Source organism: Ascaphus truei, chromosome 5, assembly GCF_040206685.1.
Source record: "Ascaphus truei isolate aAscTru1 chromosome 5, aAscTru1.hap1, whole genome shotgun sequence".
Classification (NCBI taxonomy): domain Eukaryota; kingdom Metazoa; phylum Chordata; class Amphibia; order Anura; family Ascaphidae; genus Ascaphus; species Ascaphus truei.
The window spans coordinates 269,975,467-269,999,834 of record NC_134487.1 but is presented as its reverse complement, the minus strand read 5'-3'; the positions used below and the strand labels follow the sequence as shown (position 1 = coordinate 269,999,834).

General features: G+C 45.5%; 1 long non-coding RNA gene across 1 annotated transcript; it reads left to right on the top strand.

Annotated features, from left to right (window-relative positions):
- The first annotated feature begins 10,175 nt into the window (after nucleotides 1–10,175).
- On the top strand, nucleotides 10,176–23,799 carry LOC142494570 (uncharacterized). The gene is made up of 5 exons (XR_012801540.1): nucleotides 10,176–10,357; nucleotides 11,343–11,417; nucleotides 13,034–13,216; nucleotides 21,932–22,036; nucleotides 23,617–23,799. It is a non-coding gene; the product is annotated as an uncharacterized LOC142494570 (long non-coding RNA).
- The last annotated feature ends 569 nt before the right edge of the window (nucleotides 23,800–24,368 follow it).

Here is a 24,368-nt window from a genome sequence, read left to right as displayed (position 1 = left end):
CGGTCCCATTGCGTACGTTAATGCGGAGTATGCCTGTATATCACACAAGCTGGTGCAGCCACACATCTAGTGCCTAGGGTCCCTTGGGGCTATTTATTATATATAAAGAAGACTTGGAGGAGCACAAAAAATCCCTTGCTCAGGTGCAAGCCATGCTGTTACCTCGGGAAGCTCTTTCTTTGTGCTCCAAAATGTTGTACACCCCCAAGTCTTGTTTATATATCCTAAATGGCACTAAATGTGTGTGTTTGGCTTCCCTGGTTCCTGGGATATAGTGTTTGTGACAGTTTCTGGGGATCCTGTCTGAACAACACCATCAAAACGACACATTAGAAATGGAATGCAATTTTGTCTGGGCCATGTCGTACGTAGAGGGATTGCTCCGATTGCTTGAGTAGTGGTTAAGGAAAATGCATTTGAGAAACAGGTCGCTTCATTTTAATTTCTGGCTTCTAGAAGCCTTTTTTGATTTTATAATAAAGTATTAGTTTAAGCTCCGAGCTTATCCTAGAAACATCAGGCTTTAACAAAGGGGTAATGCCTCTTTAATCCCAGTATGATCCCAGTTGTGGGGCTTGCTGCAGCATTAAACTCACAGCTGATACGAGTGGCGTATGGGGCTGGCTGACTGTTTCTTTGGATCATCCCAGGTTGCCCTGTAACCCCATCCAGACATTTGAATGACCACGTACGCTATAAAAGATTGCTGGGGGGATATGGTGTTTCGGCTGTTCACTGCTGGAGAGAACAGCTATTTATCTTATAGTGAGAAAGCAGCAAAGTAACATAAAAGGGAGGACCATAACAAAGGGAGTAGCTGTGCCTCTAAAGGAGTTTATATCGAGTTGGATGGATATATATATATATATATATATATATTCCCATGCTTAGTCTCTCTTACCTGTTCAGGGTGCTGGGTCAGGGCAGGCTGGGCATGGATATGCAGCTAGAATAAGGATGGGTGCTTGGAACTTTTATAGTACAAACATGAGCTTTATTCACATGCATTGATAATGCCCACCATACAAAACAGACGTCACTTTAGATGTTAACTGGTGGCAAGTAATATGGTTACTCTGTGCTTCTTCCCCTGGTAGCACTCACTCCTATACTGGGGAGGTACTTATGCTTATTTCCCGTAGTAATAGTTTGATTGACAATCTCGTGCATAGTTTCAATAATGTCCCATCTCAAGTGATTCTATGGTGGGAATACACTCTGTCCTCGAGGATCAGTATCCTGTCACTCTGTGTACTGCCCACCTCATCCATACATATTGGATCAGGAGATTACTTAGAACCTGTGGGGTCAATCCGATTATGCTCCAGAGTTTGTACTCTGAGAACTCCTATTCATCTCACTCTTCTTCCCAAATGAGAACAATCTTGGGCCATTACTATGGTTCTAATTGTACTGGGCACGTTCCTTAACTGAAAACAATAAATGATGACTGGAGATCCTTAATACACATAACTATATAGACACAAACCTATTTACAGGACTCACTATGAGGCTTCAGTCACTCTGGGGAACCTGTTTCTAGAACATAGGAGATTTATATATACCCTTCAATCTTCCTATAGTGACATCACTGGTCACAAGACATACAAATCACGGTTATCCCTTTCTGTATAGTTATCCTGCATGACATGATGGGGAGGGGAGTAACTTGAGTGATCCAACACAGTTAACCCATTAAGGCTGTAACTACTGACTAGTAGTTACCCCCTTAAAGGGGGATAGAGATAGATAGATAGATAGATAGATTATATCCACACATGCCATAAAGAACCTTAATGCCTATTTACATGAATGGTCATAAGGAACCTTTGCAACTTAGCACCACGTAGTTGATATGACTCTTGGTCTTTCATGCTTTTGCGCAACAAGAGCAGTGTTGTCCGTCCGTCAGACTTGGCGTCCCTGCTTGAGAAGATTTCCCCCTTCTGATGATCAAAGCCTGTACTGACAATGTATGTGCTTCTCTCCCAGCCGGGCACCTCCGCCACAGCATGTCCTCAGCGCCCCTCCCAGCCCCAGGCCACCTCCACCGCTCCGACGCCTAGGACACTCAGTGCGGCCACCAGCCGACAGGACACATTTTTTCATTTCCTGCGCCCACCGCGCAGCTTCCTGGCTCCTGCCGTGCGTACAGTGTGTCCAGCGTCGTAGCAGCGGAGGTGCCCTGCGGCTGGGAGAGGCGCTGAGGACATGCAGAAGGTGGTGACGAAAGCGGCTAAAATTCCCATTCCGTAGAATGAGGCCCTTTGTGAACTCAGAGCTGTGAGTATGACACCAGTGTGTCCAATTGAATGCTTGTTACAGTTGCAGGTTTACCTGTAATGCCCTAGATCAGGCAAAGACTTTGCAAGAGCTGAGCTGCTATTCATGGAACCTTCGGAGGAGTCACCAGCGTGTGGTTCTAGGAAGGACATTTGAAGGGGGAATGTATCAGTTGAAGGGGGAGTTAGACTCAGGACTCAAGTAGAGAGAGATGTAGAAATTGACTTGGGTGTAAGCAGATGTTATTTGCTGAATATAAATAGATTTTTTTTGAACCGTGAAAGGGGACCCTACCCACTTTCTTACTTGATCCCATAACAGGCTCTTTTTCACACCGCGTACAGTATTTAAAATTACTGCAAAGTTTTCTATTCTAAAGAACCATTCATATGAAAACATATTAATATGTTAACTTCACAAAACGGCTCTATATCTCATCCCTGATCAATACCACTTTGTAATTGCTACTCCCGAGCTAAGCATAGGATCCAAAAATCCCCAACACAAAACAGCAGTATGTGAACAAATGTCTATTCTATGATATTGTATAGATTGTCTGGGATTTAGGCTCCCTCCCTTAGCCCTCTGCAAAGCCTTAACACAGCTTTATGTTAAAATAATCATTAAAAGTGATTGAGAATGTGTTGCTTGGGCGAGTGCTTTCATTTTTCTTTTGAAGCACATGTTTCTAAGTGGGACTGTACCATGTCATATCCACTTTTCATCTTCCTGGTATATCCGTACTATAGCAAAAACCCTCTGTATCTTGTATCCTTCAGATTCCTAAACAACAATATATCTAAAGCCCATAATCCCTTCGAACACAGAATTAATCTTCACGGAGGACTCTGGAGATCATTAAAACAGTACAGGGATACTCTTCTGCTGTACCTACAGCGCCGCTAAAACGAGCGTTAATCCCTGAACAAACAGCTCTAATCCTGAGGACATGCAGAAGCAGCGCCCATTGCATGGAGTAAATGAGCCCATGTCATGGATCTGCTATTGATTAGAGAGGACTATTAGGTGGGCACTCTTACTTAACCCCTTCAGTGGTGATGAGGTCTACAGCACATTGCAGATCCCTCCAGTTAAAACGGAGGGTTAAATGTTTTTCCAGACCGTGGATTTTTAGCAAGCTGCCTGGAATCAAAGGCAGATGGTAATGCCATTTAAATATTCAATCCGTCAAACTCCATTTAAAAGGAAAAGTAAAAAATGTTTTAAATGGCATTGTCTTCTTTTAAATATGAGGTTGAAAAAGTTGCACTAGTGACAGTGATGTGTAAGGGGTTAACACCAGATAACTGACGCCTTTTGCTGTAGATTGAAGAAGAATTAGGTCACGATTAATCTCGCTGATTACACCTGTAGGTACAGTAATATGATTTCAATGATTGACAACCACAAATTACACTTTTGTTCACACTTTCCTTTCTCCCTCCTCTCCCCTCCCCGTCATTTTAGATATGCTTTTTGCTCTTTATCCTCTCTCCCCCTTCCCCTGCCCTTGGTATGAAATTGAGAAGGGTTGGTACAGAATCTCAGTTATTGGGGATGAGGGCGAGGTCTCTTCACATTTATTCAACACCTCAAAAAAAAATCTGTGTTTAAGTGTCATTGTGCTTCTGTATTTGCCTGTCTTGATTTTGTTTCTCCTCTCTCTTTTTTCTTCTGTACTCCGTACAGTATACAGTGAGTCCACGCTTGCCGACGGATGCCTTATCCCAGGGGTGCGCAAACTGGGGGGGTGGGAGATTTTTGTAGAGGGGCACGGTGGTTGCAGAGGCCCCGCACTCTTCCCCACTGCATTTAAATTAAATGCCGGGGGATTGCGTGAGGCCTCTGCAACCTATTACTTACTGGGATTCAGACGGCTGTTGACCCATCGCCATGGCAACGCACCATAAAATGACGTTGCAGGGTCACGTGTCGTCACATGACCCCGCGGCGTCATTTGATGCCGGGAACTGAGGTAAGGGGGGCGCGAGCACCGGTGGCAGGAGGCAGGGGGAAAGCAGCTGCAAATGTTTGCGCACCCCTGCCTTAACCGCCGCCGCAAAATTGAGTCTGCCGGACGCATTATCCGATTCCGGATCCGCTTATCCGACGGTCACTGGCGCCGATTAACATTGGACCCGCAATCCGACGGTCCGTTATCCGACGGCGGTTTGCGGGACGTATTCCGTCGGATAAGCGAGGACCGCCTGTATCGCCATAAAACTTGTTCAATAAAATTTGAGCTGTAAAAAAATATATCAAATTAAATAGACAATCATAAGTATTTTTAATACGATTATCCTAGAAATGGACAGTTTGGGATTTGGGATGTACGTAAAGCGCAGAAGCTTTTTTTCTTTTTCAAACAAAATAGCAAATGCAAAAATTAAAAACATTAGCTATGTTAGGCGATGAAAATATGCAATGTCGCAGGGTCTTGTTTATATGGTAAAGTGACATGAATATCCGGCAAAAAAATGCAACGAAGAAAGGGAAACGTGTCATTTGGTTATATTTTTGCTATATTTTTATAAAAATGGTGACATTTCCCCTACTTTAGAGCAATTGTAGCTTTAACAAAAATGATGTGAAAATGGCAAAATGTTTGTCAAATTCTCACAAAAATTTGCTAGCTACACTTGCCAACAATGGCACAGTTCTATTTTGGACACGGTAACCTGCATTGGCCTCATTCCTCCTTTATCCTGTCCCTTACTACATGGGTGGCCAATTCCAGTCTTCAAGGGCCACCAACAGGTCAGGTTTTCCCTGCTTCAGCACAGATGGCTCAATCAGTGGCTCAGTGACTGAAAACCTGACCTGTTGGTGGCCCTTGAAGACTGGAGTTGGCCATCCCTGTCTTAAAACATGCGTGCATAAATCTAGTTACCTTGTCATGAGAAAGTACTATTCGAAATGCTTCCTTATTTGATTTTAAACGTATCTTAAAAGGGCAGTTACCCCTCACTAATTTCTTCAGGGGGTCTGAGCTGCGATGAGATACATACCTGTAACGGTAACACCTGTACCGTCGCCTCCAGGGGAAACAAAATGGTGGTATACATCTCCCGTCTTCCACAGGCCAAAACAAAGCTGCAACTCTATCAGTTGTGTTTTCCTGTTGACCCGCGTAATGTGTCGGATTTCAATACACGGGCGTGCCAGCGGTACCTTTCTCGGTATGGATCTCAGGAACTGAAATGACTGCGGTTGAGCTCTGAGAATTCCCACCCATGTAAACCCCATTTAGCCTTTCAATTCCCTAACTATTTATTTGAGTGCTCCCACAGTTTGATCACATTATCATTCAGGTAACAATCACCATATTTTTTTTTAAAGCCATTTTCATCCAAGCATATGAATAAAATGTGTTCAAATGTTGAGAAGTGAGGAGGAGTGGCTCAGTGAGTAAAGACGGACAACAACTCACAGGAACCTAGTTCAAATCCCAGTGTCAGCAAGTCACTATATCTCCCTGTGCCCAGCACCAAAAACAAATAGATTATAACCTTAAATCAGCAGGAACTAAGTCTATAAAAAAATCTTAGCTGGTGCATACTGTGCACAATCCTGTAATTGGGAAGCACTTTGAGAAAGGAAAATATGAAATAAAGTTATTATTATTAATTTACAAAAATTAATTATGTTTTTTCAACTGTTATTTTGAAGATTTCATAAATGGGGAGATACAAAAAAATAATATGGATGAGGAAAGGGGGGATCCGTACATTTTTAAGCCATCGTACATCTAATTTTTATGGTCTAGGACATTTAGCCATGGTCATTTCACAGCCGGGACATTTGGTTGCTGGTACAGTTCGCCGCTGCAGGTAATTTATTCCCTAAACCCTTCCCCTAAAAAAACAAAAACTCTTAACCTCTGACCCTAAAAAGCTTAAGCCCTAAACGGTTGCAGTGAAGTGTCCCTCTGCAGCTGATCGTCCGCAGCTAAAAGTCCTTTTCCGTCATTTTTAAACATAATAAACTTTATTAATAGTTTAAATAGATACTAGAGAGGATGTCATCTTCATTAAAACTTTTATGCTGCCTATAGTGAGCTTTGCCTTTCTACACTGTAGTTATCTGCTGGTATTTTTGAGAGTTTCATTGGAACAAATGATTTCAGTGACTATGAATTAAATTAGGAAAGGGAGTATACAAAAACATCTTATTATTATTAAATGCATATGAAGGGGGTTTTCGGGGAGAGGGCGATTAATTGTATGATTGAGCGAGTGAATAAAAGAGCAACTGACAGAGAGAAAGAGATGCATCTTGGGTGTTAGCTACTGTACTAACGCATTGAACACTTTGCCGACACTGAATCAATACATTGTAACAATATTAATTTAATGCTTAAAGAGTCCCAGTTTAATTCCTAAATGGATCCTCATCATTTCTATCTATCTAAAAGGACGGATATCTTATTGGCTTAACCCATTCTGTTTTGACATAATCTAGAATGTCTTTGGCAGGGCTAGAAAAACGAGGTATTATCTTTTGCTGAACTGAGCTTACATTAGGTACATTACCTGGTGAGTGAAATAGGCGCATAGAAAATAAAATATATCATTTAAAATGGTCAGCTCTTTCATGTATGTAACTGTATCTGTACATCACTTGATTGGCTGATATTAGGGCGAGGAATAATTATACTATTTCTGATGTGCGAATTCAACCAGGGTACAGAGGATTGCAGTCCTAATAACATATTCTAGAGATGTCAGCAGGCCATCCTGGTGTCGGATAGGCCCAAATTAGACTGTTAGCTCTTTGGTATACGGCATACATTTTCCTATTGTGCCTTGGAAGGGGTTTCTTTATTATGCAGTGGTTGAAGTGTCTAAACCCTCACTGAGACTGCATGCCAACGTTATTCTGGAACTGGACTGCACTTTTCCCACTACAGCGAAGGGTTAATTCGGAATGGGACCTCTCGCTGTAGCCATCTATCTGCCGCCGCCGCCACTGCTAAAGTAAGGGAAAGCATTTATTAGTATTAAGGGTTAACTTTAGGGGATTTAAGTTAAGGGGTTAAGGTTATGGAGATAGGGTAAGGATTTATGGTTAGGGGTTTTAGTGTAAAAGGGTCCGATTAGGGGTTTTAGGGTAAAGGGTTCCTATTAGGGGTTTTAGGATAAGGGGTGCCGATTAGGGGTTTTAGTGTAAAGGGTCCGATTAGGGGTTTTAGTGTAAAGGGTCCGATTAGGGGTTTTAGGGTAAGGGGTATGATGAGGGGTTTTAGGGTAAGGGGTTAAGGTTAGGGGTTTAAGGGTAAGGGGTCTGATTAGCGGTTTTAGGGTAAGGTCTGATTAGGGGTTTTAGGGTAAAGGGTTAAGGTTAGGGGTTTTAGCGCAAGGGGTTCATTTTAGGGGTTCATTTTAGGGGTTTTAGGGTAAGGGGTTAATATTAAGGGTGTTAGGGTAAGGGGTTAAGATTAGGGGTGTTAGGGTAAGGGGTTAATATTAGGGGTGTTAGGGTAAGGGGTTAAGGTTAGGGGTTTTAGAGTAAAGGGGTTAAGATTAGGGGTGTTATGGTAAGGGGTTAAGGTTAGGGGTGTTGGGGTAAGGGGTTAAGGTTAGGGGTGTTAGGGTAAGGGGTTAAGGTTAGGGGTGTTAGGGTAAGGGGTTAAGATTAGGGGTGTTAGGGTAAGGGGTTAAGGTTAGGGGCTTTAGTGTAAGGGACCTACCTTTGTGGCAAAATCACTGATGGTGAAACATACCGGCAGCTGAAGAGCAGCGGCGGGATTGCTGCCGTGTGATGCCGGTGGCTAAATGTCCTAGGCTGTAATTGGTTTAATGCTATATTACTGTAGTGTGATGTCAGTAACCCCCCATAGCTGCCAGCAATGCATTGCTTTCCCCCCCCCTTGGCAGTAGAGGGGTTAAGGATACGATGGAATCCTTTAAAACGCTGGTGCTGAACATGAAGAGAAAGAAACGAGCGCTCCGGGACTGGCAGCGCGCCCAACGCACAATGCCTCATGTTCACAATAAATAAATAAAGCATATTAATGATCCTGGTTTGGAGAGGAAATTGAACCGTAAGAGGAGTTTAGAGTGTGTGAGTGTGTGAGGCCTCAGTGTACCCACTTCAGTTGCTCTAGTCTACATCAATGTTTTGTTTTATTTAAGGGGGGGGGGGTCCATTGAACCCAATTTCTGAAAACACAGGACTAGCTTGTTATTCGCAGTGTATCTGCTAGGCTAGGGTGTCAACGATCAAGGTCTCCTGGCTGCAAAACTGGTCCAAAAAACGGCTTTAGATATATCAAAGAAAAAAATCATTTTCTTTGCCAAATCTGCTGCTCTAAAATCCCAGTTTTGAGGCTGGAAGACTTTGATAAATGTACCTATTTTGGCCCCCTCCTAGTTACGAATACGGATAGCGAGCAAGTACTGTTTTAATATCTTAAAAGGGCAGATTTGTGGCAGCATTCAAACCAATAATCCAGTTGTAACATCGTCAGACATTTTTTTTCAATTTGTGGGTGCCAAGAGCAGTCATACCACTGCATTGCGATGCATTGCATGCTCTGATGCGAGGGCTGTTAATGCTGAGGGCTCTCAATGGACCGTGTTTACATCTGGATGTCTGTGAGATCATTGATTCTGGGAATGCTTGAAACTGTCTTCCAATCAGCGAGTCTTTTTCTGTACGAACAACGCTTGATAGGCCTGAATGCATAGCTAGAGTTCCTGATTCAAGGCCAAGTGGCATCTACTAGTGACCAAACGCAAGTTACTTGCAAGCTCTTGCATGGGGGCAGGGAGGGGAAATACTGTATGTCAAGAAATTAGCACAATCTAACAATCTGCTAACAAAATATACTGTAGTACACATTTATCAAACCATGTTAATGCGTTTAGGATAATCACAAGCAAACCCTGATTTCCATACTTTTGCTGTGCTTGTAGTGTGTGGAAAGAAACGAATTTGCTAATGAATGTGATGCGAGTGGCAACTTTTTGGGACATTATTAACCTTTACAGTCCCCATTATAATGTACCAGGCACTCATGGGCACTTGGTCCTTTTTTAGTGGCAGATCAGGATGACCGCCCCCGACAACCGTTACTGGCGTCCGGGAGCCTAGGTGCACCATGTGATCTCTCCAGTTACAATCACATGACACAGAAGTGCCGGCGGTCCGGTGAGAGGAAACACCCGGAAAAAAAAATGTCAAACAAGCCACAAAAAAAAAAGTACATGATATGTTTGAACCCTTTCCCTGCCTGGGGGAGGGGGGACTGCAGTGCATTACAGGCCCCTCCTGCCAAAAATGGGGTAGGGATGATCATATTGTTAATGGACACTTCTGACATAGTTAAGCTGCAGACAAAAAATATTCTCTTAGCTAATGGACACTGCCTTTTATTTTTTTGCCTCACTACGATATGTTGCAGGCCCCTCAGCAGCGAAGGCTTAAATAAAGAAGAAGCTTAAACACTACTACAGGCCCCAAAAGGCTGCTTCGCACGCTGGTGACAGATGCTACAGTATTCCCTTCGTTTACGTGACGTTCCTTTTTTTTCCCCCTCTGGTTTGATTCTCTTGTTCACATTTTCCTTTATCCATCTAGTTAAATGCCGTTGCCAAGCAACAGGTGTCTCTGGGCCTATGCAAGAGAGACGTTTTCTTCCCTTTGGAAGTTTGGCGAATGTTCTGCTCGGTTCTGTTTGGCCCCTGCAAGTCACCCCTGCTATTCACAGCGGATGAAGCACGATTTTGCCCACTGCTAGAAAGTACAACACTTTTTGGACATAAAAATGTGCAACACTGTAGTTCCTCTACAATTCCCCTTACCTATGCATTTTATCACACACAAAAACTTTGTTTAACACTTTGAGCGCCCTGGGATATAGCAACGTCCCCCCCCCCAAAAAAATGCTCATCTAAATAAGGGAAGATCGCCTCCGACGCGATCTGAAGTGATGGTGGACGGAAGGAGGATGACCCCTCCCCTTCCATCTTCAGTGATGAAGCGATGATGTGATCAGTTCAGAAAGCGGTCACGTGATCACACGAGTGCCAGAGGGGCCGCGAAGCATTGCCCCCCTGCCCGGGCCTTTCAGGTACTCCAAGGGTTAATAGGCGCTGTATAGCTGGTCTTACAGGACCCAGAAACATGAAGTGTACCTGCTGAATAGGCACTATTGGAGGGTATGCAAATTCCTTTTTTCTTGAAAGAGAGCCTTGGACTTGTAGGGGGAGGGGCATGACGAGGTGGAGGGGCCCCTACCCTAAGGAATTGTGAGGTCAGGATAGGGGGTGAGGGTCAGAAGGGTATTTAAGGAAAGGGATATTATCTCCCTCTTTCTAAAAGATCCATCTGCAGTGAAGTTCCATCTTGCTTTATGGGGTGAGAGATGGAGAAAGAGGGTTGGGGCATTACTCAGTTAAATTGTCGCAGATTAGGGGTTGGTATGAGGGGAGTAGCTCGGTGGGGCGGATGACTCTGAGTCAGTATTGACTCTTTGTGGCGAGCAGTGGCGGAGTAAACAAAATGTCCCCCATAGGCACTTACCTGTTGCCGCCTTCCTGTCCTGGCGCCATGCCATCTCATTGCCATGGCAATGTGATGTCACGTTGCTGGCCCATTCATGTGCATAAGTGTCCGGCGCAGATAACGCAGAAGCAGCCAGCGCCGCTCACACATGCGCCCAAGCGGAAAACGCTGATCGTGTATGCACACAAGCGGAAAATGCTGATCGCGCATGCGCGGGGCAGTAGGCCGGCATGCCGCCTCCAAATTCTGCCACCCCCAAAATTCTGCCGACTTAGGTCGGGGCCTAAAGGGAAATCTGCCACTGGTGGCGAGGTGGTGGACCTCGTAATTGGAAGTTTGGGGAAGGCGGAGCGATTCCCAGCTCGGGCGGACGGAATGGGAGCGTCCTTCTGTATTGTGTGTTATGTGCTATGCGGCCTTGGCGGTGAGTGGTGACGTGGACACGAGCTGAGGCTATCCTTTGAGCTCTTGGTTCATGGTGACCGAGCAATCTCTCTGGGTTCCCAGTCGGGTTAATTGTTGTGTTTAATATCTTGTTGTTATTCATAAAGCTGGGACCGGTTTATGCTCCCAAGAAGTTGCATGATTTTTGGATGTCGGGGGGAGGAGACCAGCTCGAGGCGTAGGTAAGTCAAAAAGTTTACTGCAAAAGGAGTGGCCAACTCAAGTCCTCAAGAGCCTCCAACAGGTCAGGATTTAAGGATATCCCTGCTGAACTGCGCTGAAGCAGGGATATCCTTAAAACCTGACATGTTGGCGGCTCTTGAGGACTGGAGTTGGCCGCTCCTGTACTGCAACATGGAAATTCCCTTCCTGTGGCATAAATAAAATATAGCATGACTGTTTTGTGGTATCTGAAGAGCTTTAACCCTTTCACTGAAGCCAGAGCATCTGGCAGCAAAGTGGCTTAAATGGATAGTGCTATCCTGCATTCAAGCACAGTAGTGACCACTACCTTGTCAATGGGATTGACCACAGTTATTTATACAGTGAACTCACTGACATGCAGGTCTGACCACACACTTTCATATTCCATCAATACCCTGGTTTCTTACCTCTTATTCTTCCAGGCATACCTAACCCTTGCACGGGTAAATGTGCTGTTATTACTCTACTAACATTTACCTTTTACATGTAAGTATGCGTCTTTGTTATTACCGTTTTATCACCGTTTCCTCTGCTAAATGGGCATCTTGTGATCCTCTCATTAGCTTCTTCTTCTAGTCCTGAAGAAGGCTCCTTTATTCTTGTTCAACTCACTGCCGGAAATGACTCGTCTGCATCCTCTATTAACCCTTTAACCATCGAAGGGGCATGTCTTCTATTCCCTTTGGCTGCATAACCAAAGTATTGCCTTTTAATTGCATTAAAAAGCCAGCAGTGCATTTATTTATAAAGCAGAAGTCTGCATTGATCGCCATTTTTCTTGATCTTTAATAGATCTCCTCTTGCCCTCAACACTGTTCATACATTTGTAAAAATCTAATGCTTTGTTCAGGGTGAAATGTATTTGCTGATTTGAATCCGCCTTGGATCAGCCGGTCTCATTGGTCCGTGGATGCTTTGTTCAGGGTGAAATGTATTTGCTGATTTGAATCCGCCTTGGATCAGCCGGTCTCATTGGTCCGTGGATATCCTCTGATCAGTCTCAAAAAGGTCAATCTGTCTTTTTAAGATTTTTTTTCCCCTATCACTGACAATCCACATGGCGGATTAATAATTCACGGTCAAATTGTTCAAATCCGCACTCAGATTAAATCGAGGGGGAGGGGTCGGAGAGAGAGTGCGGATTTTTAACAATCCGCGGTGCAGATTTTGGATTCAATATGTAATCTGAGGGCGGATTCTTAAAAATTCACCCGGATTGTATCCAGGGACGGATTCAGTTTAATCCGCTTTGATTTTGGTAGGGGTGACGGATTTGGTTTTAACGTTCCGCAGAATTCCGGGGGAGACTGGTTTGTCCATCTCTATTCAGGAGATATAAACCTTTGAAATATTACATGTCCGGGACGTAAAAATGGAGTTCTCCCCAGAGCTCATTGCCGTCTAAAGGTTACCATGGTAACATTAGAAGCTAAACATTAATAAACAATTTTTTTTTAATACTTCTTTTTTTAAACAGCAGGACGACCCAGGGGGCAAGATATTAACATGAGTTATACTTAAGTAGACTTCTGGGTGGAAGGGGGTCGCTGCTTTAACCCATACGCTGTGTCATGCCCCTTTGTTCGCTTTCTAGGGGTGATCGCGGACTACACTGGAAGGGCAGACGTGATGATTCAGGAGGTGACGGGCCCCTCTGGTACTGAAGGGGTTAACAGAGGTGCAGAGAGGAAGCACAAGCCCACCTGAATTTGTTCCAGAAAAGAGAGGTTCATTTGCTAGGAGTGGTCTATCGTTAAGGGTGTTGCGTTTGGAACAGGTGAACCCACTTCGATTTCTAGTGTCAGCTTCTTGTGACCTTTTACAAATCCCTTTATCACCCTTTAGCTCGTGCATCAAAAATTAGGTTGCTGGAGTTGGAGAATACAATATTTTTGGTACAGTACCACATACAGGGATGCAGTGTGTATGTGTGTAATATATATATATAATGCAAAATTATTGGAAAATATGCAGCTCTAATAGGGATAACCTAATCCAAAAAATGTAAAAAAAAAAATATATATAATATAATAAATATTTCAAAGACAGTATAAAATATAGACAGATTTATTTAAAAAAGGCAAATAATGCCCCCAAGTTGATAAAGATAAATGTAAAAACATATAACCAAATATGTATATGAGAACCAGCTATGTTTAAAAACAAATGGAAGGTCATCACTAAGCTGCAACTAAGTATAGGTGTATATCATAGGCAATCATGTAACCAGAGAGGCACAGGTTGTATCAGGTGAAAAAGTTCACATATGAAGTGTAGCAATGGAAGTCCATATATAACATCCAAAGACGGAGATGGTAAGGTAAAAAGCCAGTGCTGTATAGATGCTAGGATAGACCTCACCCACTCTTAGATGTAAAGTCCGTCAGCTGAGTCTCCTTCGTCCGGGAGACTATAAGTATGCTGATCCGGATGATGTTTGGCGTTGTCACTCAAAACAAACGGAAGCCCCGACGGACGTGGTGGAGGGTCGAGGGGGGGGGGGGGGGGTTTGGGGGGTGCGGAAGAGGAACTCAGCCGCACAGCAGATCCCCAGTTCGTCAGCGTTTTTGTACGCGAAGACCCCACACTCCCTCTTGCAGATATACACTGTAGACTCCGTGCTAACAGCAAACTGGCCACCTCACTCTTCAGTCAGCTCCTCTTGTAAATAAATGAACCACCATGCAGGATTGTCCCGTCTCTCAGTGCCTGAAGTATGAAAGTCCTTAGTGCAGCTGATGGGTAATTAAATTAAGAACATAACCCTATGCATTTCGTCAGAAGGGGTACTGACTTCATCAGGGGTGTGTCTAAAGTTCAGCAGCTGTTGATCTTTTATAGTGATGCAATGAAACATAATTGGTAAAAATCCAACCAATAAAAGCAATAATGGTAAACAGAAACAATCACATAATCTAATACTGGTGTACAACAAAACCCATAAATGGAAAGTATATACACGCGTAAAATAAGATAATAATACATATTACCAATACTAAATAATATTATAAAATACTTGAAATATATATATATAAATATATATAAATAATATTAAATATAATTACACATAATTCTGTGCATAGACATAAATGTACAACATTTAAAAAAAACACATAAACAAACAGATTGAGACTGGCCAATCAAGAAGCACACTTCATGAAAAACTGAGACCACTAATTAAGAAAAAATGGGCACTAGACTATAGTACTAGTGTCCAGATTTTCATTTAGACCCTCTGGAACTAAGCAATTAAGCTTAAAGATCCAGAAGGTCTCCCTACGAGAAAGCACCTGATGCCTATCCCTTTCCAGTATAGATGGAGATATGTGTTCAAGACCCATAACACTTAAACCAATAGTACTTTTGTTGTGACATAGGAGGAAATGTTTGAAAGATAATGGTTTGTGATACTATGCAAATAATCCTCCTATGTTCTAAAAACCAAGTGGCTAATGGTCAAGTGGCTTCTTGTGACCTTTGGCAAATCCCTTTATTCCCAAAAGTTAGAATGCTGGAGCTTGGAGAATACAATATTTTTTGTACAGTACCGTATACAGGGCTGCAGTGTATATGTGTGTGTGTGTGTGTATATGTATATATATATATATATATATATATATATATATCTTATACTATATTAGTGAAAGCACTGTATGTTTGCCTGCCTGCCTGCATGCATGCCTGCCTGCTGGATGTCCGGTGTCCCTAGGGGAAATCTCATTGGTCCCTTGGGCCGCCCCCGCACACCTCTCATTGGCCTGAGGCGGAGTGACGGCCCAAAGGACACACAGGGACAAAAACACACACACAGGGATATACACACACACACGGACCACCGGACACACGGACACACACACACACACACACGGACACACACACACACACACACGGACACACACGGACACACACACACACACACACACACACAGTAGGGGGGGGGGTGTACATTAGCAGCATGTATAACCCGGGGGGGGGCCCTCGCATACCCGCCGGAGCCTCCGCCTCTTCCTCCCCGAAATCAGCCTCCCCCCCCCCCCCCCCCCGGCGCCGCTACAGTCAGCGGAGGAGCGAGTGCCCGGGACACAGCGGGGGACCGGCCACAACAAGCTGCCTCCCGCCTCAGTTCCACGTGGGAGCGGCCGGACGGGTGAGTGAGCGGCCTTCACCTCCCCTCACCCCCCTTCAAATCACCTCCCCCCCTTCACCCACCCCTCACCTCACCCACCCCTCACCCCCCTTCAAATCACCTCCCCCCCCCCCCCCCCCGGCGCCGCTACAGTCAGCGGCGAGTGCCCGGGACACAGCGGGGGACCGGCCACAACAAGCTGCCTCCCGCCTCAGTTCCACGTGGGAGCGGCCGGACGGGTGAGTGAGCGGCCTTCACCTCCCCTCACCCCCCTTCAAATCACCTCCCTCCACCCCCCCCCCCCCCCCCGGCGCCGCTACAGTCAGCGGAGCGAGCGAGCGCCCGGGACACAGCGGGGGACCGGCCACAACAAGCTGCCTCCCGCCTCAGATCCACGTGGGAGCGGCCGGACGGGTGAGGGAGCTGCCGAACGGGTGAGTGAGCGGCCGGACGGGTGAGGGAGCGGCCTTCACCTCCCCACACCCCCCTTCACCTCCCTCACCCCCTTCACCTCCCCTCACCCCCCTTCACCTCCCCTCACCCCCCTTCACCTCCCCTCACCCCCCCTTCATCTCCCCTCACCCCCCTTCATCTCACCTCCCCTCACCCACCCCTCACCTCCCCTCACTCCACTTCCCTTCACCCACCCCTCACCTCCCCTCACTCCACTTCCCTTCACCCACCCACCCCTCACCTCCCCTCACTCCACTTCCCTTCACCCACCCTCACCTCCCCTCACTCCACTTCCCTTCACCCACCCCTCACCTCCCCTCACTCCACTTCCCTTCCCTTCCACCTCCCTCCACCCCCCCTTCACCTCCCCTCCACCCCCCTTCACCTCCCCTCCACCCCCCCTTCACTCCCCTCCACCCCCCCTTCACCTCCCCTCCACCCCCCCTTCACCTCCCCTCCACCCCCCTTCACCTCCCCTTCACCCTCCCCTTCACCCCCCCACCTCCCCTTCACCCCCCCCCGACCTCCCCTTCACCCCCCCCACCTCCCCTTCACCCCCCCACCTCCCCTTCACCCCCCTTCACCTCCCCTTCACCCCCCCCCCCACCTCCCCTTCACCCCCCCCGACCTCCCCTTCACCCCCCGACCTCCCCTTCACCCCCCCCACCTCCCCTTCACCCCCCTTCACCTCCCCTTCACCCCCCCACCTCCCCTTCACCTCCCCTCCACCCCCCCTTCACCTCCCCTCCACCCCCCCCTTCACCTCCCCTCCACCCCCCCTTCACCTCCCCTTCACCTCCCCTCCACCCCCCCCTTCACCTCCCCTTCACCTCCCCTCCACCCCCCCCTCACCTCCCCTCCACCCCCCCTTCACCTCCCCTCCACCCCCCTTCACCTCCCCTCCACCCCCCCCCTTCACCTCCCCTCCACCCCCCCCTTCACCTCCCCTCCACCCCCCCCCCCCCCCTTCACCTCCCCTCCACCCCCCCCATCACCTCCCCTCCACCCCCCCCTTCACCTCCCCTTCACCTCCCCTCCACCCCCACCTTCACCCCCCCTTCACCTTCCTTCACTCCCCCCTTACAACCTCTCACCACCTCCACCCCCCTTCCCACCTCCCCCACCCCCCTTCCCAACTCCCCACCACCTCCCCCCCCTTCCACCACCTCCCCCCACCCCCTCCCCTTCCCACCACCTCCCCCCCCTTCCCACCACCTCCCCCGCACCCCCCCCCCCTTCCCACCACCTCCCCCGCACCCCCCCCCCTTTCCCACCACCTCCCCCCCACCCCCCCCCCCCCTTCCCACCACCTCCCCCCACCTCCCCTTCCCCCCCACCCCCCTCCTTCCCACCACCTCCCCCCCCTCCCCCCCCACCCCCCCCCTTCCCTGAGGCGGAGTCACGGGCCAAAGGACACACAGGGACACAGACACACACACACACACAGACGTAGACACACACACACACGTATACACACACACACGTATACACAAACACACACACGTAGACACAAACACACACACGTAGACACACACATAGACACACACATACACACGTACACACACACGCACGTAGACACACACGCACGTACACGTAGACACACACACATGTACACGTAGACACGCACACACACATGTACACGTACACACACACACACACACACATGTACACGTAGACACGTACACACACACACATGTACACGTATACTCACACACATGTACACGTACACACACACATGGAGACATACACACACACACATGGAGACATACAAACACATACGTGGAGACATACACACACACACATGTACACATACACACACACACGTATACACTCACACACGTATACACACAGGTATACATACACATAATGTATACACACACACACATGTATACACACACATGTATACACACACACACATGTATACACACACACATGTATACACACACACATGTATACACACACACACATGTGTATACACACACACATGTGTATACACACACACACATGTGTACACACACACATGTGTACACACACACACATGTGTACACACACACACACACATGTGTACACACACACACACATGTGTACACACACACACACATGTGTACACACACACACATGTGTACACACACACACATGTGTACACACACACACATGTGTACACACACACATGTGTACACACACACATGTGTATACACACACATGTATATACACACACATGTATACACACACACACACACGTATACACACACACACGTGTATACACACACAAACATGTGTACACATACACACACACACACACACACACACACTTATACACACACACACATACAATGTATACACACAAACATGTATACACACACACAAACATGTATACACGTGTATACACACATGTGTATACACACACACGTATACATACACACAATGTATACACACACACGTGTATACACACACGTGTATACACACACACACACATGTGTATACACACACACGTGTATACACACACACACGTGTATACACACACACACGTGTATACACACACACACGTGTATACACACACGTGTATACACACACACACGTGTATACACACACACACGTGTATACACACACACACACACGTGTATACACACACACACACACGTGTATACACACACACACCCCAGCACCACCACATCAGCACACCGGTATCCCATGCCCCCCCAGCACACTGGCATTCTCGGCTCCCCACCATTCCCAGCCCCCATCAACACCATCAGCACCCACACATCGCCACCTTTGCACCTCCCCCATCGGCACACCCACATCCGCACCCCCACATCAGCACCAAACCCTCCCAAATCAGCACACCAATACAATCACCATCAGTACAGCCACAGCAGCACTACCACCGCACATGGGCCGCGTGCACCACTCCCCACCCAAATGCCACACCCACACCACAAACATCCCGGGCAACGCCGGGGCTCTCAGCTAGTATATAATATATATTACTTGTGAGCACATTCACATGTCTTAGACAGGTCTGCAACCCTGCTTTTCACCATTTTCACCTAGTATACAGTGCTTCCACTGCAGCAAGGGATTCTGGGAAATGACATGCAAATGAGCACACAGTGCCACCTTTTATCTCAAGACCACATTAAATGGTTAAACCCTTAAGCCAATGCATGCTGCTTTAAACACAGCTTTTAAACATAGCCTGGGATGAGATTCAAAGCCAATAAACTTGAGTAGGTCCAGGAAATATAGGTCTCTGGGTGTCTTGATCTCAGCACACCTTTGTGCTCAGGACAGTGTCTCTGTGCAGGCTTCTCTGCTTTCCTGTGTCAGCCCAACTGTGAGCTAAGGAACCTCTCCTGTGTCTCGCATGAGGCTTTTTACAGAGCTCACATTAGTCCAGGTGGAGACTAGTTAATTGAGTAGCTGCAATCAACTATCTCTCTGCTGGAATCTCCGAGCTCTGAGGCTGCTTTATTTAAACAGGGATACATCTCTGTTACAGGGACACACACACATACATGATAGATTAAGTTGCATAAATATCCTACAATACATTGCCACAAGCCTTACTGTATTTGTCTTCAAGTGGATTCACCACTTCTTGCGTAAACCTGCTAAGAGCATTGGATTCTCATTTATATCATTTTCATATAAATTCAGCAAATTAATCCCCCAGGAAATTCTCTAAGGATGGGAAGTACAGATGTAGCCACCTTCCGTGGTCTCGGTGCTTGGTCGGAGCCGTGGCTTCCCCAGGCAGTGAGACATTTTATGTGGTGGGTCCCTTTTGGCCGAACAGACGCTTACCCCGTAAGCAGCGGACTGGTTGAATCTTCTCGGTAATCAAGTGGTCATCCTACTTACTGTGGGGTAACATCCTCCGCTACGATTCCTGATAAGTACCAGATGCAGGAGTGCTGCAGGTCTATTAAGAATCAGCAGTTTCACTTATCTGACCCCTCATTTAAGAGTGGCCTCTCTGCCTGAGAAGCTGTGCTTATCCTCGGTCCCCCCCAAGACACACCAAAAAGGGCCGAGCAAGGCGTCAGATATAACCAGGAATCTGTTTTTGCTAAATTAACAGGAGGCCTCTGGAGTGTTTCCCTGCTGTCAGCAGAAGCAGCTGGGCGGTGGGCTGAAAAGAAGGTTTCTTTCAGGATGTATGAGGGAAGCTTACAGTAAGGAGGCATCACACTGAAAGGAAGGAAGGGGGGGGGGGGGGAAAGGAGAGCTAAAGAGAGAGAGAGAGAGAAAAAAATGAAAGAAATTATGTCTGGCAGACAAGTGTGCGACAGGAATCTGAGATAAGCAGAAATTAGAAATGCATTAGCAGAGTCTTCAAAGCAAAAGAAGGAAGAGATCCGAGGGCATATCCAAAACTGGCAATGCTTTTAGATAAGAAAGGAAGGTGAGGTGGTATGCAGCATGCAAACAATAAGATGACCACCTGATATGAATTGCCAGGGACAACCTAAAGCAGTTCTGTTCTTTTATCTGTCATGCCAACTGATTTTTCCCTAGGGATAAAACTGCAAAACAGTCTATGGGGATTAGAGATGGGAGCCAGTATGGATGGAACTTGTCCCTGGGTGATACAAGGTTAACAATTGCCTCCAGTTCATTGAGCCAATTTAGTTTTCATGTGTTCTCAAAGTATTCTGGGATTTGTTTTTTTTCTCCCTATTAAACTATTCATTTGAATGAGCCATAAGGTGGGTTAGTGCTTAAAATCACTTAGTAAATCTGAACCAATATGTACTGCACAATGTAGGTATCGGTCAGTACTGCTGTGTTTCCGTATTTCTTTTCTTTCCTTACAACATAAACCTTTTTAAAAATGGGTACAAACAAGCATTTTTTTTTATCAGATGCCCTCCTGCTGCATTTAAGCAACAAAAAGCAAGAACATAGTGTTAATAGAAAAAGAGTGATGAAGTCATCCTAACCAAACCAAAGAAAAACTGGTTAAATGGTCTATCCCTAAAATACTCCAACTGGGGGGTAAAACCACTGGGAAATAGGGGATCAGTATCTACAGGAGCAGTTGTTAATCCCTTTGCCATTTTAAATCCCCTTTGCTCAGTGCGAAAAAGGGCTGCAACTTGGACAAAGCTCGGAGGAAGAACTAAAACACTGAGACTGACTCAATACACAATGCATCCTATAGCCATCAAAAAATGTTTCACACTACTGTTGACCAGCTGGTTTCAGATTACCAAGGATATTCTCAACTTCACTTGATTGTAAAACTCTCATTCACAATCCTCCTGTGTTCCTGCAGTGTAGTACCCCTATATACGAAATCAATGAGGATTGTAATTAAATTTATGTTTCAACTATATGGGAAATGTATTAGGATTGGAAACAAAACAGCATAGGCTAAGCCTAAATGGAATAGTCTAGACCCCTCGCTGAGGCCAATCTCTTGTCAGGACTGTAGAACAAGTTCCTAATGTGTCCATTTTTTATTGTCTTCCGTAAAACAATTGTATGGTGTATAAACGTTTCTTTAACAAACATCAGGTGCGTTACATTTATTTTCCCTCTAAAGAAAAGAGGACTAAAAAAAAAAAACAGAACAGGCCTAACCTGAACTGCAGACGCATATGCACGTTGCAAATACAACCCGTAGTCCAGAATGGGTACCAGCTGTTTTCAGTTTGCTATAGAACAGGGTTACACAGCCTGTGTTTTCCTTCGTTAACTACAATAGGTTAGTAGCCTGACAGAGGCTGTCCCTGATAATCTGTCACTAAATGGTTAGTTTATCCACTCTACACTCTCCCAATTACCACCTCTCCCCTGGGCAGAAGAGCTATAAGCACAAACATTTCTGCTCACTTGCTGAGACTGTAAGCTGCTCCTGGCAGATGTCTTCATTCACATCCATGTCCTCATTTGCCTGTATAACAGAGTGCCAGCAAAGCGACGTGATCACATTCCTACAACTATTGTGGGAAGAAAATATGGCCTGGAAGAAAAACAAACAAACTTGTCATTTTTGCTGCCCTGCTGGAGGTACGTTATTGGTACAGACTGTGCCCTTTGTGTAATGCGTGAACAGTATGAAGTAGCAGTTACCAGGCTCCAGGGTATCAGGGAAAGGCTTGTTTATGTACAACAGGGATCTACAACTAGTTCTCCAAAGGGCCCAGGTTACAAAACATTTAGGAGTACAAGGGCCAGAACCATATTGTCATTTTAGATGCATTAAAAGACTTACAAATTACTGTATTTCAACATTGTTCAAGCATTTATAACATCTGCACTATATATATATATATAGTTACATAGTAGATGATGATGACAGACAAACCATTCACAGCTCACAAGACAGCTTTAACAGATGAAAACATGTTCAAAAGTGTGTAATCCGGAATAAGATGGCATGATGACAGCAGCGTTTGGGTACAGGTATAGTATGGTGTTTGCAGTTAAATGAAATTGGAGTTGCTCCGTGCGGAGGATAAGGGACCTTGATATGGAGAGGTAGAGCTGGCAGGCTCAATGCTGACTGTTGGCAGGAATAACCAAAAGAGAGGAAATTCTCCTTGGGAAAGCACTACCACAGCGTGAAATGCGTGGGAGGAGTATCCCCCTTTTTGTTTTGTGTCCCCATTATGTTTTTTATGTAGCTTCAATAAATATTTTGAATTCACCCCCACCCGTTGAGTTGCGAGTGCTTCTGGCTTGCTTGGCTGTCCGCCAATCCTCTTCAGTGTCTTTTGTTTTTACATAGTAGATGAGGCTGAAAAAAGGCATACGTCTATCAAGTTCATCTTATGCCAAATTTAGATGACAGATACTCGATTCTATAGCCCTACTTACAGTATATTGATCCAGAGGAAGGCAAACAAAAAAACAGTGAAAAATCTTCCATGATATCTCACAAGGGAAACAATAAATTCCTTCCTGACTCCAAATATTGGATTACTCCCTGGATCAACATGCTTCACATGTTTACTTATTTGGTATATTCCTGTATACCGTTCCTTTCTAAAAAGATGTCCAACATAAATATATATATTTCACATAACCTTCATTTATTTAGCTGCATAAGCAACTAGCATGAAATTAGCAAGAGCAGAGAGCCAATAGCACAGATCTTCAACTGGTGGCTTTGATGTGGCCCTTAGATGTTCTGCTCCTGTTAATTGCATACTAGTTGTTTAGGCAGCTAAGTGCAGTTTATCAACTAAAACGTACTTGTAAGTTAAAGTAATGTCAACATGTATGGCACATAGTTGATAAATGCTTGCAAAATGTTAACATATATATTTTAAAGTCTTTAACTGTATCTAAATTGACACTACAGTACATTTGTGGCCATTCTACTTCTAAATGGAAGTTAACTAGTGTGGCTCCTTGGCTTCAGAATAAGGGTGAAGCACTGACAGTTCTTTATTTGTGGGTCTCATTATTATTACATATAATTGCAGCTTCTTTGAGGCAAGATAATATTCAGCTACCTCAGATTTATAGAATGAACCAAATGAAGAAGTAGATTTTTTTTTCTACCGGGAGCAGGGCTGGCACTCAGGTGATCCTATGAAGTTACCTCTACACTGTACGTCATGGCTTTTTTCCCTGTTGTCTAGGCAAGAACATCATGACAATGACCTTTGACACTTACACTTCCGGTGAATCCCCATACCTCCACTCCACCAGAATGTTGGAGAGTAACTGCACCACTTTCATACCTCTCAAAGCCTTCCAGGACAGAATAACCTCCTTTGTCTAGAATCCCAGATAAGTGTCGTGTGACCTAACTGCTGCTCTTATTGCCCAATAAATACAGTCATGTGAAAAAGAAAGTGCACCCTCTTTGAATTCCATGGTTTTACATATCAGGACATAATAACAATCATCTGTTCCTTAGCAGGTCTTAAAATTGGGTAAATACAATCTCAGATGAACAACAACACATGACATAATATATACACACTAATAGACAGCACTCTAAAATGAAAATATATTGAAAATGTACAGGGTGCACGGAACAAAGTGGGCCTAAACGACCCCACTGTAAATCATAGAAACCCAAAAGAAGCTCCAGCACACACTGATTAATGGAGAAAAACGTAGAGAGTCTCAGAATAAGCCACAAATTTAATAGCGTGAGTGATGCATAATTTCATAAAAAAGGAAATGCTAAATGACTGTAAATGCAGAGTATGCAGCTCTGAAAACCACAAAGGTAGGGGAGAATATAGAGGGAAGGGAAGTGTGTGATACAAAAGGGGTGGGGGGGGGGGGAAAGAAAACAGGTAAACATATAAAGACACTGGGGTAGGGTAAGAGGGGCAACGTTTCAGGGTAGGTACCCTTTCTTCAGGCCCGTTCCCTTGGG